Consider the following 17,074-nt stretch of genomic DNA (forward strand, 5'->3'; position numbering starts at 1 on the left):
TATTAGTTGCAGCATTATACAGTAAATATATAGTTGTCCAGTATGTCAATGAGATAAATATTAAGGGATCTTCATCAATATATATGTATATCACTGTCTGTATATATATAGAGGCACAGATTAGTACATGTAGCTATGAGAGCGCAGTCCATTCTTACGTACTAACAAGATATAGATTTCAATTGGTTTCCCCTAATCCAAAGCGAACGAACCTAGGCCGATGGTCATGAATCCGATGATTCTTCAATACTAGTGTGTTTTTATTTCCATTAGTGCATGTGAATTTGGACGCTGTGGCTTTCCCGCAATCCCCAAACACTCCACTGACCAGTTCTACGCCCTCCACGGAAGGTCGGGAACTCGTGGAGAAGCTTCATCAAGCTCACCAGCCTTCATCAGAGTTTGGACAATGGATCATAACCCAAACTTCCTGTTGGAGTGTATTGAGGGAGAACGCTGGCCACAGCTCTCACGTTTAATATGAAACTCTGCATAAAATAAGAGATTCTTTGAGTACTTTTGACCTAAAATAATAGTCGAGATGCCCTGCTTAAAATACGGAATGGCAAGCCTGATATAAATGACTGCATGATATGAATTGTGGATCTTCTAATTCCTCTGTGCTCTAGTGGCAGTCAAAAGAAGGCTTAAAATTACAGTTGGGCAGATGTTAGTTGCTTCTGGAATCCTTCATTGTTAAGGCTGTTCGTGGTTCAGATGATAGAGCAACTGTCTCTCGCTCCTGGGGTCTGTGGTGCGAAAACAAGCCCAAAATGATAGAGAAAATTAGATCGGGAGTCTGTACATTAGACAACCAATGGATAGAAAGGCGGGATCCAAGAGTTAACAGCTTGATCCTGCAGGTACAAATAGCAAACACACACACACACACACACTCAAACACACACACACACACACACACACACACACACACACACACACACACACACACACACACACACACACACACTATGTGTGTGTGAGTTATTATTATGTGTATGTGTGAGTTATATTATGTGTTATATGACAAAGAGTGTTGGGAAGACGGGACACCACGAGCGTAGCTCTCATCCTGTAACTACACTTAGGTAATTACAAACACACACACACACACACACACACACGCAACTTCTCCAGCCCACTCCAACTACATTACAATGCAACCATGCCTGACTTGTATTACGAGGATACCCCCCCGCCCCGCACCCTTCCTCCCATCACTAGATCGTGGATAATTCAACTTGACAGACACATTCCGCACACTGCTGCATTCTGCACAACTACAGGAGGTGAAGTCCCTGAAACCACGACCTCTCATTACTCAGCTCTCCTTTGACATGATCCCAGTGTCGCATTCTTGGTAATGTGTAGGTGAGATTGTGGGGGAAATGGGGTTTGTAGGGGGAGGAGAGGGATTGATGGGGAGAATGGTGGAAATAGGGTGTGTGTTAATGGGGTTTGGGAATGAGGTTAGAGGATATGGGGCTTGTTAATTCAGTCCATCTTCCTATTTAGCTGCCACTAATAGTTATAATGTGGACGACCGTAACATATATTGACGTATTGGATAATTAGGAAGTAGAATTTGAAACTATTGAATTTTGATAAACTGGAAAAGGTTTTGTATTTATGCAACCAATGAAACCTAACGTTACCTAACCTAACCTAACCTAACCTAACCTAACCAATGAAACCTAACGTTACCTAACCATCCTAAGCTTAATACACACTATCAGAGGACTAATATAATACATATATGTGCTATATTAGTTCCTTCTGGAATAAGCTTAAGAATATTTAAGTTTTATTTATATCTTTATTTCGTACTGACTCTATGCAGTGAATAATATTAAATTATATTATCTAGTTGTCCATTTCGTCAATATACATGTACAATGGTCCTCATAATTAAAAAATTACTATCTAAATAGGAGGATGAGTTGGTTAGTAAGGGGTGAAGGGTTGGTCGAGAGGCCAGCCTGAAGTCATACAGTGTGATCATACATTATAATGGTGTAGATAAACAATTTTGTTTGTTAGTTAGAAAAAGAAGATAGTAGATAAAAAATAGACAGATAGATAGATGGAGAGAGAGAGAGAGAGAGAGAGAGAGAGAGAGAGAGAGAGAGAGAGAGAGAGAGAGAGAGAGAGAGAGAACAGTCAGGGGGTTGCTACCAAAGCGCTCTACAACCCAGGTGAAGTGAATCAAGTCACATCTCAACGTCATTGTTATGTAAATCTGTTTTATATTATGGTAAAACACTCAATGCTCCCTCAAGATAAACTCAGGTCCTGAAGGCTACAAACCTCTTCACGGTCTCTGGCAGAGTTCTGGCGAGCCTTAAAAGCACTACAGTTCTTTATGCGTGATTCTCTCACTACAGTTTAGTTATCTAAGCTCTTGTGTTCATCTATTCCTTGTATAGCAGTTTCTGTTTAATTTTTTGCTTCAATTAATTGTATAACTTGTATAACTCAAAAGCACACTCCATCATATTATTATGATTTCCTTATATAGTATATAACTTGTTTTCCCTTTAGGAGGAATGATATATAATAATTTGAATATTCTTGTGAGAATATTGGATAACCACGACATCCTTGTGATTAAAGAAGGGGGCACTAACGTACAGCGAAGCTTACCAATTGGTGAAAAAATTATTAATTTGTCAGAGCTCTGAATCTTTATGGTCACTTAATATCAACTGTGGAAAGAAAATGTTAACAAAAGCTGTAATCAGGTTCCTGCTATAATTTTAATATAACGTTAAAATAAAAAGGTTATTATGAATGGCTAAAATGGTTAAAATATTAATGATTCTTCTGGACAATTTATAAAAATAATTGCCAACATGTGACGAGGTGTCACGGAGAGGCTTGACAACAATGTTTTGTATAATACATTCTAATACGATTGTATTAGAATGTGTATATATATATATATATATATATATATATATATATATATATATATATATATATATATATATATATATATATGTCGTACCTAGTAGCCAGAACTCACTTCTCAGCCTACTATGCAAGGCCCGATTTGCCTAATAAGCCAAGTTTTCATGAATTATTGTTTTTTCGTCTACCTAACCTATCTAACCTAACCTAACCTAGCTTTTTTTGGCTACCTAACCTAACCTTACCTATATATATACGTTAGGTTAGGTTAGGTAGGGTTGGTTAGGTTCGGTCATATATCTACGTTAATTTTAACTCCAATAAAAAAAATTGACCTCATACATAGTGAAAAGGGTTGCTTTATCATTTCATAAGAAAAAAATTATAATAAATATATTAATTCAGGAAAACTTGGCTTATTAGGCAAATCGAGCCTTGAATAGTAGGCTGAGAAGTGAGTTCTGGCTACTAGGTACGACATATATACATATATATATATATATATATATATATATATATATGTCGTACCTAGTAGCCAGAACTCACTTCTCAGCCTACTATTCAAGGCCCGATTTGCCTAATAAGCCAAGTTTTCCTGAATTAATATATTTACTATAATTTTTTTCTTATGAAATGATAAAGCAACCCTTTTCTCTATGTATGAGGTCAATTTTTTTTTATTGGAGTTAAAATTAACGTAGATATATGACCGAACCTAACCAACCCTACCTAACCTAACCTAACCTATATTTATAGGTAAGGTTAGGTTAGGTAGCCAAAAAAAGCTAGGTTAGGTTAGGTTAGGTAGGTTAGGTAGACGAAAAAACATTAATTCATGAAAACTTGGCTTATTAGGCAAATCGGGCCTTGAATAGTAGGCTGAGAAGTGCGTTCTGGCTATTAGGTACGACATATATATATATATATATATATATATATATGTCGTACCTAGTAGCCAGAATGCACTTCTGGGCCTACTATGCAAGGCCCGATTTGCCTAATAAGCCAAGTTTTCCTGAATTAATATATTTTCTCTAATTTTTTTCTTATGAAATGATAAAGCTACCCATTTCATTATGTATGAGGTCAATTTGTTTTTATTGGAGTTAAAATTAACGTAGATATATGACCGAACCTAACCAACCCTACCTAACCTAACCTAATCTATCTCTATAGGTTAGATTAGGTTAGGTAGCCGAAAACGTTAGGTTAGGTTAGGTTTGGTAGGTTAGGTAGTCGAAAAACAATTAATTCATGAAAACTTGGCTTATTAGGCAAATCGGGCCTTGCATAGTAGGCTGAGAAGTGCGTTCTGGCTATTAGGTACGACATATATATATATATATATATATATATATATATATATATATATATATATATATATATATAATGTATATATATATATATGTTCATGTATGTTTATAATTTTGTGTAGAGGAGAAATAAATGTGTCTAGTCCTAACCTTATCACTGTAAGCAACGATTTGCTCCAGCAACGACTTCCCTCTCTCAGTTTATTTAACTGGGTTGACTGGATTTCCCTGAACCATCACCTGCAGCTGCTGACTGGCCTCTACTAACCCCTCAACTTGAACTGCGAGAAGATGGTAATGTTTCACAGGAAAGGTCATTTGCTCAGTGCTAATAATCTTATAGTAAATTTCGCTGGCAGTTCAGATCATCTAAATTGGTTTCTAGGATTTCGAGGTCCTTCCTTTCGCCTTTTTCATGATATTCTTGGAATGGTAAGACCGTGGCCGAGTTCCTTAAGAAAGAGAGAGACTCAAGGTTTGCGTTACGAGAGATGAGCTTTTTATTTTTTTCCATGTTCGACTTTGGAGCGCATAAAATAGGCTCTGAGATTGTGCGTGTTGCTAAACTGGCTCACTCTCTGGCGTTCCTAAAGTAGAAATAGAGTCTGATTATTTTGAAATCCGTTATCTTAGATGATAACAAATCACATGTCGAAATGCTGGAGTTTAGAAGGAACACTTGGGATGTCTGACAACTTCTTGTTAATGTATGTGTAAAAATGTATAATAGTGATAGTCATTGTCAGTTAAATCCTGAATAGACATTGACTGGATAAATGTAATTAATATTTTGAAGCAACAGAAAGCCTGTGTGTGTGTATATATATATATATATATATATATATATATATATATATATATATATATATATATATATATATATATATATATATATATATATATATATACAGTTTAAGCATATATTTAGGTCTCAATATGGTCGAACTACTGACCTTTCACAGGGTGCAACCCAGCAAAAATTGCCTAACTCCAGCATACCTATTTACTAATAGACAAACGAAGGCATTCGGTGAAAGGAGAAGTACCAACAATGTTACCAATTACCAATGTTACCAACAACTTCTGTCCAGCCCGGAAGTGTTCAGGTTCGACTCCTCCTCACGGCTTCTACTGATTTTCTCCTTGATACATCACGTTAATGTGAGTTCACTCCACATTTGAAGAGAAGCGTTGGAGGTAGAAGTCTTGGACCACGACCAGAGTGCATGGGAGCAATGTGTGAAACTACTGATTGGATTTTAGCGGAAACATCAGAGTCCGCTAGAGGATTCAGTTGAATCACAGTTGCATTGCTTTTTACCATGTTATGGTGCAGTGGTTTAGGGAGTGTGTTTGGGAGTACCAAGTGTGCTGGTTCAAATCCCTCTCATGCCTTCTACTGACATTATCAATGATTATATAAATAGGATGTTTATTAGCAGGTGGGAATGTCTGGAGGTTTGCTTTCCAGACCTGCCCTGTAGCTATATTATTATATAACAAATATTTAATATGCTTCCCCACCTTCTTAGTAATTGGCATATTCTATTCAGAATAACATAACCAATTTATAAGAAAAGGTAATTGGTAATTAAAGGGTGCTAAGGATTATCTTTTCACTAATAAACACGTCATTGAAAATGTGTTCATCACCTTCAGTAAGTTGGACGTCTTAGTTTATTAAGTCTTTCGTCTAGCTTCGTCAAGATAATTTGAAGCAGCAACAGCGAACACTGGTAAATCTGTTAGTGATAAACATCTGACGATCAGTTAGAAATAAATTTTGTATTTTATTTATTTACAATTGTTATTTTCTAAGCGATGAGGCTAAGAGTCAACTAGCATCCTGATACTACAGTGTTGGATATATTTCAATTCCTTGGTACCCATAGTAATGGCCATACTTCAGTGCCATAATACTCAAGAGATCCCTGCCCTAGATGACCAGGCTACTGTGCTGGTCATACTTATGTTCCATGGTAACGGAAGAGCCCAACTCTGTATCGCCAGTCAATGGAGCTAGCCATACGCCAATACAATGGTATCCGGAGAGTCCATTCCTGGATCGTCAGGCAACAGTGATTCCTATATTTCAATACCATCGAACCCTTGAGAGCCCAGTCTGGATCGGGACATCTGTATCATGCCACGGGTTAAGAGGGTCAAGTGAACTGATATTTCTCCAAAACTGCCACCCCGCCATCTCTGTCTCTCGCGTAAATGTGAAAGTGGGAAAAATCGAAGACACTCGCCTGTGATGCAGCATGTTTTTGGGTTTGAGGACTGAGTGTAGCTTTTATCCATGTAGTAAATAGTCTATAAAACTCGTGTTTCGTAAATGGGGTTTGCCAAGGATGAGCCGCAGCCAGGAAGGCTAAAAGTTTTTTGGTTAATGTATTTGGAAGGTCTGGACGACTGCTGTTGAGGGATGTATGAATCTCTTGTATTGAGTAGGTCTGGAATGCAGTTATTGAGAGAGGTCTGGAATATTGTTATTGAAGGAGTTCTGGGGTTGTTATTTAGGGAGATTTAGAACACTGTTAAGGATGAAAGTCTTGAATAACAGAGAACCTCCTTATGATACCAAGAAACTGTGAAATTATACTTTTTCCTTATACTAAAATAAAATTTTGTTTTAAACAACCTCAGAGTGATATTTATAAAGGGAACGAGACAATCAAGTTCATGATTGCTTTGCCGACAGTTGTATAAATTGAAACAATTTACATATGTGTTTCGTGTTCCGCTGAGACAGGAGAGAAAAATTGGCAAAACATATTACACATTTTGAAAAGCCAAATTAACATTCATTAATTCCAATATACATTTATGGATTTTTTTTAATTGACAGCAATAAAACCCATGAAGCGACAGACACATACTAGACCGTATTGTTACAGTGTCGTGAGATACAAGTGTCATGAGGTCGACGTGTGTCATGAAGTACAAATGTTGTGAAGAGCAAGTGTCATGACATGCAAGTATCACGAGATACCAGTGTCATGACATGCTCATTGTTTCACGAAGCTTAAGCTCACTACCTCCGCAGCTTTAATATGAACAAATATATAATTGTGCCGACGGTACGGGATGAATCATTAAGCTTGTGTACAGCTTTAGTTTAGAAATAGAATTCAATGTCTAAATTAAAAATTATAATGAATAAAGTCGATAAAGCTCTTTCTCTATTTTGCTTCGGAACAAGTTTCATGCCAACTGAATCCAAATCAAATGGGGATTCAAGTTTAGAATCAATTTCACTTGAAGGTTGTGTTAGATGTGGTTTATGGATGGGATTAAATGGGGTTCAAGGTGAGGCTCAGTTAAACTTTTCGGTCATCCAACAGACTGGACTCAATACCATAGGAGGGTGGTCACTATCACAGGTGGGTGGTCACTAACACAGGTTGTGGCCACTACCACTGGTGAAGGTCAGTATCAATATAACACAATGGAGCAGAGGCGTACGACCCACGCAGTATATCCCAGATTAAACATAAAAACTCATCAACTCAAATAGTGACGATCAATACAGCCAGGAAAAAAACATAGTTTGCAATAAGCAATATAAAACACACATAAGGTTTAGAGACGTTCGTATAACGTGCTAGACGAACACGAACCGAACCGGTAATGACGCTTACGAATTAGCCATAAATTTAGAAGCAAAGTCTCGTACAATCCAGGCTAACGAAATTTTCCCAACAAATGGAAGACAGTAAATGTGCATCATCGGATGTTATATTTCCTCCCTCCGTTTCAGTCCATCAAGCTGTGGCGAAATATGACCGTTTTTGTGTTATTTTATGAAAAAATCTTTGCCAATTTTCCATTACATTTCCAAAACTAAAATTCTATAAAGCGTAGGGTGTTCGGTGCCCCGTTTATTAGCGTGAGAGTTAGCAAACTGAACTACTTGTACTGTTAATGTTTTCCAAAAGATTAACATGTTAACTGGAACGCGGAAGCTTTGATATAGTTGTGATTGCAACTATTAATGTATATATATATATATATATATATATATATATATATATATATATATATATATATATATATATATATATATATATATATATATCCATAATGGTACCCAAACCAATATGCAAACGAAAACTCCTCACCCCTGAAGGATTCTAACCCAGACGGCCAAGGCTATATGCACCTTAGCGTATCCAGTACTATATCCCTAATTATTAATTGTCATGCTCCTGCCGGATTAATATTTGGTACTATGTGAATCTGTCCCAATACACCTGCGCACTTTAGTTAATTTTGTGAAATTTAAGTGAAATCCAATTTTAACTTTTTCTTTTCCATTTTTGCCATACCAAAAACAACTGGATACTGAGCTTCATTTCCAGAGCTAATTAGCTCGGAGCAGCGAACGCTCGCGTCATATTTTCTCGGCCTAATTTCCATATATTTAATCCAGGTCGACGTTATCAGGGAAGGATCAGGGTAGGTAGTTAAGGTGATAATAGCCGGCCTAGAAGAGAGCTTGTAACAAGACCCGACTTGTAAGACCTGGGCTGGGATTACCATCAGATAGGAACCATCGTCGTCTCATATACATCTGCTATGGTTGCAGATGCGCGCGAGAGAGAGAGAGAGAGAGAGAGAGAGAGAGAGAGAGAGAGAGAGAGAGAGAGAGAGAGAGAGAGAGAGAGAGAGAGAGAGAGAGAGACATAAATACCCGTGCACCGCCGGGTATATTTATATATTCTAGTGGAACTCACGCTCATCTTTAGCGCAAGTTCTGGAACTTATTATAATCATATTGCTCTGAGGACCTGAGGACGTCGCTTTAGTTAATTCTCCCAAAAAAGTCTTAATGTTAGTCGAGAAAGTTACCACTCCAGAAACTCAATTATATCACATTACCAGTCCGTACTGGTTTTGGAAAATCTTTATTATGTGTTAAGCAAACATCAGTGTTCGGTGAAATACAGACAATTGCATTTAGCACTGAAGCCCATGCGACTGTTTTTTTTAATTGCTATGTTAAATTGCTCATTATTCTACAACGTCGGGGAACTATTATATGTAACTGCTTTTGGAACTTTCACTGTCAAAAAGACAGTGACAGACTGACGGACAGTCACTGTCCGGAACAAAACCCGGACAGTATTAAAGTGTTGCTTGCAAAGGCTCTCATATGGTCAAAAATTCTAACCACTTGGGCTGGACGGTAGAGCGACGGTCTCGCTTCATACAAGTCGGCGTTCTATCCCTGGCCGTCCAAGTGGTTGGGCACCATCCTTACCCTCATCCCATCCCAAATCCTTATCCTGATTTCTTCCAAGTGTTATATAGTCGTGACGGCTTGGCGCTTTCTCCTGCCCCTTCTTATGGTCAAAGAATAGGAGACAGAGGTTCGAGTCTACCTGTTCGGGGGCTCGCACCAAAATTTGTTGTACCATTTAACCTGAACGTTAGATGAATGGTGATTGTGCATCTTTATTCTATCACTCAACCTTTCTGTTCCTGAATCAAGAAGAAAGTAAAAACAAAAGCCTAATTCTCATCATTATAATTCTACAATATATACATTTGACCCAAAGATGAAAATGACCATGATTCTGCCATCACTGGTTTTCAGAACCAATATCTCGAGCCAGACTACATCAGACGACTCTGAGGGGGTCAACAGGGATCTTTTCATGGTGGAGAGTCGTGCGGCTCGTTTATGGAAATGTGAGTAATTACTTAGGATGGATTTTGTCTTTTCGAGAATCCACTGCTTGTTGATGTTGGTGGTTGAGGGAGTAGGGACGTAGGACGTGTGTGTGTAATTACCTAAGTGTAGTTACAGGATGAGAGCTATGCACTTGGTGTTCCGTCTTCCCAGTACACTTTGTTATATAACACTTAGAGGGTTAAGAATCTGAGGGTTTTGGCTAACACAAACACACACACACCAGGAAGCAGCCCGTAGCAGCTGTCTAACTCCCAGGTACCTATTTACTGCTAGGTAACAGGGTCATCAGCGTGAAGGAAACTCTGCCCATTTGTTTTCCGCCGGTTGCCGGGATCGAACCCTAGTTCCTAGGTTCACGAGTCTAGAGCACTGTCCACTCAGCCAACCAGCCCCCTGCCAGCCAGTCGCTGTGTGTGTGTGTGTGTGTGTGTGTGTGTGTGTGTGTGTGTGTGTGTGTGTGTGTGTGTGTGTGTGTGTGTGTGTGTGTGTGCGCGCGTGCGCGTGCTGGGAAGCCCAGCCCTTTCCTTGGCTTCTATACAAAACAAAGACCTGTGTATACTTAAACATCTCAAGACTAAAGCTCCCCCTGACTGATGACTCAGGTCATCAGTTTTCAGCACGGAACGGACGAGTATGGCACTTGCTGTCTGTATGTCTGTCTTACCATCTGTCTAGCAGTTCTACAACCCACCTGTCTGCGAGGTAATGTAATGCATTTCGTCTGGAAGGAAAGAATTATGAAAGGAAAGCGCCAAGCCATTACGACTATATATAGCACTTGGAAGGGATCAAGACAAGGATGTGGGATGGGACGGGGGAAAGGAATGGTGCCCAACCACTTGGACGGTCGTGGAGTGAACGCCGACCTGCATGAAGCGAGACCGTTGCTCTACCGTCCAGCCCAAGTGGTTGGACAATTTTGTCTGGAGCGCTGTACTGCAGCTTCCAGTATTAACATAAGCAAGCTTTTGTACATTTCCGATTGAAATCAAATTTAATTCATTTTTTCCAAGTGGACTGTGAAATTGACTTCATTAATCACATACAAAAAAGCTTGGTCCTGAATTTCTGAAACTGATTAATGATGAAATATTTCAATTTAACTTTTACTGGACATGCCAGTTATAACATAACATTATCACGACTAACACCGCCACCACCATCACTACCACCATCACTACCACCACCGCCACCACCATCACTACCACCATCACTACCACCACCGCCACCACCATCACTACCACCATCACTACCACCACCGCCACCACCATCACTACCACCACCACTACCACCACCGCCACCATCACTACCACCACCACTACCACCACCGCCACCATCACTACCACCACCACTACCACCACCGCCACCATCACTACCACCACAACTACAATATCCACTACCCCCCCCCCCATCACCGCCACCACCATCACTACCACCACAACTACAATATCCACTACCCCCCCATCACCGCCACCACCATCACTACCACCACAACTACAATATCCACTATCCCCCATCACCGCCACCACCATCACTACCACCACAACTACAATATCCACTACCCCCCATCACCACCACCACCATCACTACCACCACAACTACAATATCCACTACCCCCCATCACCGCCACCACCATCACTACCACCACAACTACAATATCCACTACCCCCCCCCATCACCACCACCAATAGAAGTTGTTAAACACATATGGCAAAATCTTACTGAAGCGCATGCAGGTGATGAGTCACAATAACGTGGCTAAAGTATGTTGACCAGACCACACACTAGAAGGTGAAGGGACGACGACGTTTCGGTCCGTCCATGTCCAGAATGGTCCATGACGGACCGAAACGTCGTCGTCCCTTCACCTTCTAGTGTGTGGTCTGGCAAACTTACTGAATCGACCATACGAGTCATAAATACTCATACTCCGCCCAAGTAAAACAGAAACAAGCAGCACTTAGTGGGCCAGCAAGAGGCTTAGGGCCCGCGCAGGAATATTCCTGGAAACAAAAAAAACATCACCACCACCTCGTAGCCTGGTGGATAGCGCGCAGGACTCGTAATTCTGTGGCGCGGGTTCGATTCCCGCACGAGGCAGAAACAAATGGGCAAAGTTTCTTTCACCCTGAATGCCCCTGTTACCTAGCAGTAAATAAGTACCTGGGAGTTAGTCAGCTGTCACTGGCTGCTTCCTGGGGGTGGAGGCCTGGTCGAGGACCGGGCCGCGGGGACACTAAAGCCCCGAAATCATCTCAAGATAACCTCAAGATAACCACTACCAGATCTATATCACCAGGGAGCTCTACGAAGTATCATAAGTCAGATGTACAATGTTCACTTCATATATCCCCAAAACAATTGCTGTTTTCAGGTATGTGTTAATTAAGTGCAACAGTACCTGGGATCTGACCTTATGCAACATTGAACTTTGGCGGCTAATCTTTTTGTTTAAAATTTTGTTGGTCAATAGAGGGAATTAATTGCTCTATTAACAAGGTATGCGAGCGCTGACGTCATCGTAACAGCGCTGACGTCATCAAAATGTGTGTAGGTAAGAGGTCATAGTGTAGAGCTGGCAACAAGCCATCCTCTAGAGAATTAGTGAAATGATTTAATTTAAGGGGTTGTATCTTCGGGAAGGGCCAGCAGCGAGGCCCAGGAGGGGAAGGGAGAGGGAGAGTGAGACCTCGACACAAACCTCAAATCGTATATATATTCAGGCTTTCTGTCTCTGAAAAAACTAATTTAAAAGCCTCTTTAACCTCCATTCACCTAACTTGAGAAATAATTTTTGTTAATTGGGTCTACTGCAAAATTTGTTGCAATTTACTGTATCTATAGAATCTATAATTACCCCATCTGGTAGACGTCTCTCTTTGATACCTGAGCTGCTATATAAAATTCTACTATTATTAAAATCCACTCTATGATTAAAACTCCAACAATGGTTTGCGAGGCATTATTCCTATCAAATTTTGTTGCTGTTTTTTTTGTGTTGATGAAAACACGAACTGATAGCTGACCTTTTCTCCACCCACTTGGGCTGGACGGTAGAGCGAGGATCTCGCTTCATGCAGGTTTGGGCAACAATTCTTTACCTCCTCGTCTCATATAGTCGTAATGGCTTGATGCTTTCCCCCTGATAATTTCCTTCCCTTCCCTTCCACGGCACTGACCTTTACCCTCGCCTTCCTAAGCATTGACCTTCCACTTACTAACTAAGCAGAGACCTTCCTCCTCCCACTTACGGCTTCCTTTCCTCCCTACGTCCTGACCTTGTCCCTCTTGTCTCCCTGTAGTCAGACTCTCTAACTCCGCCGTCCCTCGACTGTCACTTCACCAAGGATTTCCTTAACTTCTGGGAACGGTAAGTTTAAACGACTTCGTAATCACTTTAATGAAGCTCTGTCTGGCTGTTCCTGGCTCAGAGCTTTTATATATATGATGTATGGGCGTCCCGGGAACCGGAGACGACCTCTGGTCCGCACAACACTTACGAAAGTTTCTCGTGACGCAGAACGTTGAGTCACAATAACTCGGCTGAAACTTTAGACTCCCAACCAGCAAATTTATCATAGTTTACGTCCTTAAACGTCCTTCCAAGTAGAATCCTCAGATGGATTTATGCTGATATACAAATGGATATATGAAGATGTGCTTTCTTCAGGCGTGATGTATATTTTGGTTGGTTTTTCTGATATGCAAAGAGATGTACGAACAGAGAATTGTAACATATACCTGCTTATTCTTATAGATATTCATTAACATGTGCAAGGCTATACGTATCTATACGCAAATATATAAATACGGGAATATAATCAGTTAAAATCCGAAAATCGAAGCATTAATACCTTAATATTTGCCAAAAATTTAACAGGGGTATACTAGCTACACACAAATGAATTTGGACAATCAAATGCACTTAGTAAAGAACATACATTCAACAGCTGGAATATTCGTAGACACGCATGAGAAAACGCAGTGAAGATACCCAGACGCATTGTGTGAGTGGACTTTATATGCAGATATTAACCAAACAATCTTTCACGGTTTCGAAATGCAGTTTCACATAGGCCTATCTGGTCAAAATTAATTGCTACAAGTGCAGTGATGTCTAATAACACATGACTTTCATATCTGACCGGGAATACGGTAGTACTTCTTTCTGGCTTCGTTCTCGACTCACAATCTGGAATCCGGGTTCGATTCCCGGGGTTGACAGAAATCGTTCGGCACGTTTTCTTTCACCTCTATTCTCCTAGCAGGAAACAGTTTCCCGGTAGTTAGGTAACTGCAGAGAGAGATGCATCATAAGGAAGATCAGTTGTTCGACCTTGAAAGGATCTCTATTCAAGCCCGATGTATATATAAAGGCCTGCTGTCCCCACAGAAAAACTAATTATATCACTCGATGCTGCACTTGTTTTGAAGCACAGAACAATATATAACTCGTGTAAAGCGACAGTCAGCGCAGTAAGATCGCAACTAGAAGCTCTGCCACCACGATTTTCCTCCTGTGACACCATCCCATCAGCTATCATTCCTGTCCTCACTTCACTCTCTCGCGAAGCAGATAATTGAGAAATCAAATCAGCAGACCAATTGAAAACTCCTACAAATAGCTCCAGCGTCAAGCCTTCGCTAATGTGAATGGCGTTGAGCAATAAATAATGTATATGCCAAATAAGGTCATTTAATATTAACAAAGGTGCTAGAATGAGGTTTTCAGTTGAACTCAGGAGTGAATATGACTTGAATATTCACTCAGGAGTAAATGTGAATATATGTCGTAAGCTTACATGAACTTTTTTTATCCTTGAATTTATACAACCATTGGTGTTAGTGAAAAGAGAGACAAAGAGCGAGGCAGAGAGGCGGACAGACACAGACAGAGACAGAAACTGAGCTCATTAACCTTCACGAAATCAAGAGCAAACGGAACAGGGAATCACATCGACCACCTTAATTCCAAAACCTCATTACATTTCCAGTCTGAATGGAGCCACAACTCGGTGAAGGACGAGCAAGCTGCCCTCACAGCTTGGAATTCTCCTATTGAACATTCGTCTTGTACCCTTCAGGTTTATAGTCTTTTTCAACCAGATTTTTTGTATTATTAGTTTCGTTCCTGTATTAAAAAAATACTACGTGATAAAAACTAACAGATAGTGAATTCCATTCGGGTCAGATCGATACGTTGTTCAAGGCCCCTTTCATAATGGTAGGACCGAGTACTGTTAATATATACAGATTTCTAGTTGGGTTGTATAGAACCTAACTAAACCTCTCCTGGAAATCCAAGGCCTAACTCGCGCTATCTTAGGCCTAATATAGTATATATATATATCCATAAACAAAACACAGCTTCACACAGCCACCAGTACACCCTATACCGCTTCACACTTAACACCCCCAGCGAACTGGGCGATATATCGAGGGTGACACTAGCCTTGGTGAGAATTGGTATGCAGGGGGGATGTTGCTCTGCTGTTTGTGATGCAGCGCCTGAGTCCTCTGTTACACCATTCTCTCACTCTCTCTCTCTCTCTCTCTCTCTCTCTCTCTCTCTCTCTCTCTCTCTCTCTCTCTCTCTCTCTCTCTCTCTCTCTCTCTCTCTCTCCCTCCCTCCCTCCCTCCCTCTCCCTCCCTCCCTCTCTCACTTTCTGCTACTTGGCACTAATTCTACACAACCATCATTACTACTGAGATATTAATATTTTATTTAAATTTAGTATTTTATAAATTAAATAATTTAAATATATGTGCTCGTACTTACTAGATCCCATCAACATACAGTGTTTATGGGTGTTCCTGCTAACACCACTACCATGTCTGCAATCACCACGACCAACATTACTACTTCAATTAGTGTTCCTACCTCCAATATCAGTGCATTTGCTACTGATATTGCTACTACTGTTACAGCAAATACCAGCAATCTTATTGCATCTATCTCTACTATCACCTCTCTTGCTATTGCTATCATTGCTCGTGATGCTGCTTTCATTATCTTTGCAATTGCTTCAACCATACTTGATATTTCTACCAATACTCTGGCTACTACAATCATTACTCATGCAGCTGCTGCTATTACTTTTCCAACTGCTACTGCTACTCTCACTACTGCTGTTGCTACTGCTACTGCGACTCACCCTCTAGGGAACACTGGCGTACGGCTCCAGGCGTGGAAGAAAGTCGTGCCAGAGGACCCGAGCTGCCGTAGCTCAAGCAGGACTGACTGCGTGCGGCGGCGTCGCCTGCCACATGAACGAGCTTCCCTTAACTAGACCAATATTTTAGACACCCCCCATCTAGGCCACCACCAGAGGGGGCCGAGCGCCCCTTCAGCCTCCCCTTCCCCACGCCCCGGTTTAAGAGAGACTCTGCATCAAGCAGCTGGATCTCCCTTGTTCACTGGCAAGCGTGAGATGTTGAGAATTACCCGACCGTGAGATCGTAGGTATTGTGAGTTATGCAACCGTGATATCGTGGAGATTATGAATTGTCCGACCGTGATATCGTGGAAATTGTGAGTTGTCCGACCGTGATATCGTAAAGATTGTGAATTGGGAGACAATGATATCGTGGAGATTGTGAGTTGTCCGGATTAGATGGTGGAAATAAAGATGAATCCGGCAGCGAGATGGTGAAAAGCAATAGACATTTGTCTCTGAATGGGTTAGAGATTGTTATGCATCCGGACCAAAGACGCTGAAGAGTGAAGATTATGAGGCTGGTTAATGGTTGTAATCGCAGATAACCTTAAACCATATACCCGGGCGGTATATGGTTTAAGGAAGAGATTACACTTACGGTAGATGGTTGAGATTAGAAATTACTGGCAGGATTGTTGGAAGTAATAATAATCTCACTGATAGATGCTTTAAAGTAAAGACTATTAGACAGGTAAATGCCTGAAAGTTAAAAAAGATATATGAAAGATAATCCGCAGTAAGTAATTATCAGAGATGGAGCCTCTGCTGGAGTATACGAATGACAGTGACAGTTATTTCGACGAGTGGTGGAAAATACACGAAACTAATGATAGCAACAGATCCCGAACGAAGGAGTAGGATAGCCAACTAGGAGCTGCTTCAGCTACTCTGCCAGTGTTGGTAGGGTCGCTCTGACTCTCCGCTCAACACCC

Source organism: Procambarus clarkii, chromosome 60, assembly GCF_040958095.1.
Source record: "Procambarus clarkii isolate CNS0578487 chromosome 60, FALCON_Pclarkii_2.0, whole genome shotgun sequence".
Classification (NCBI taxonomy): Eukaryota; Metazoa; Arthropoda; class Malacostraca; order Decapoda; family Cambaridae; genus Procambarus; species Procambarus clarkii.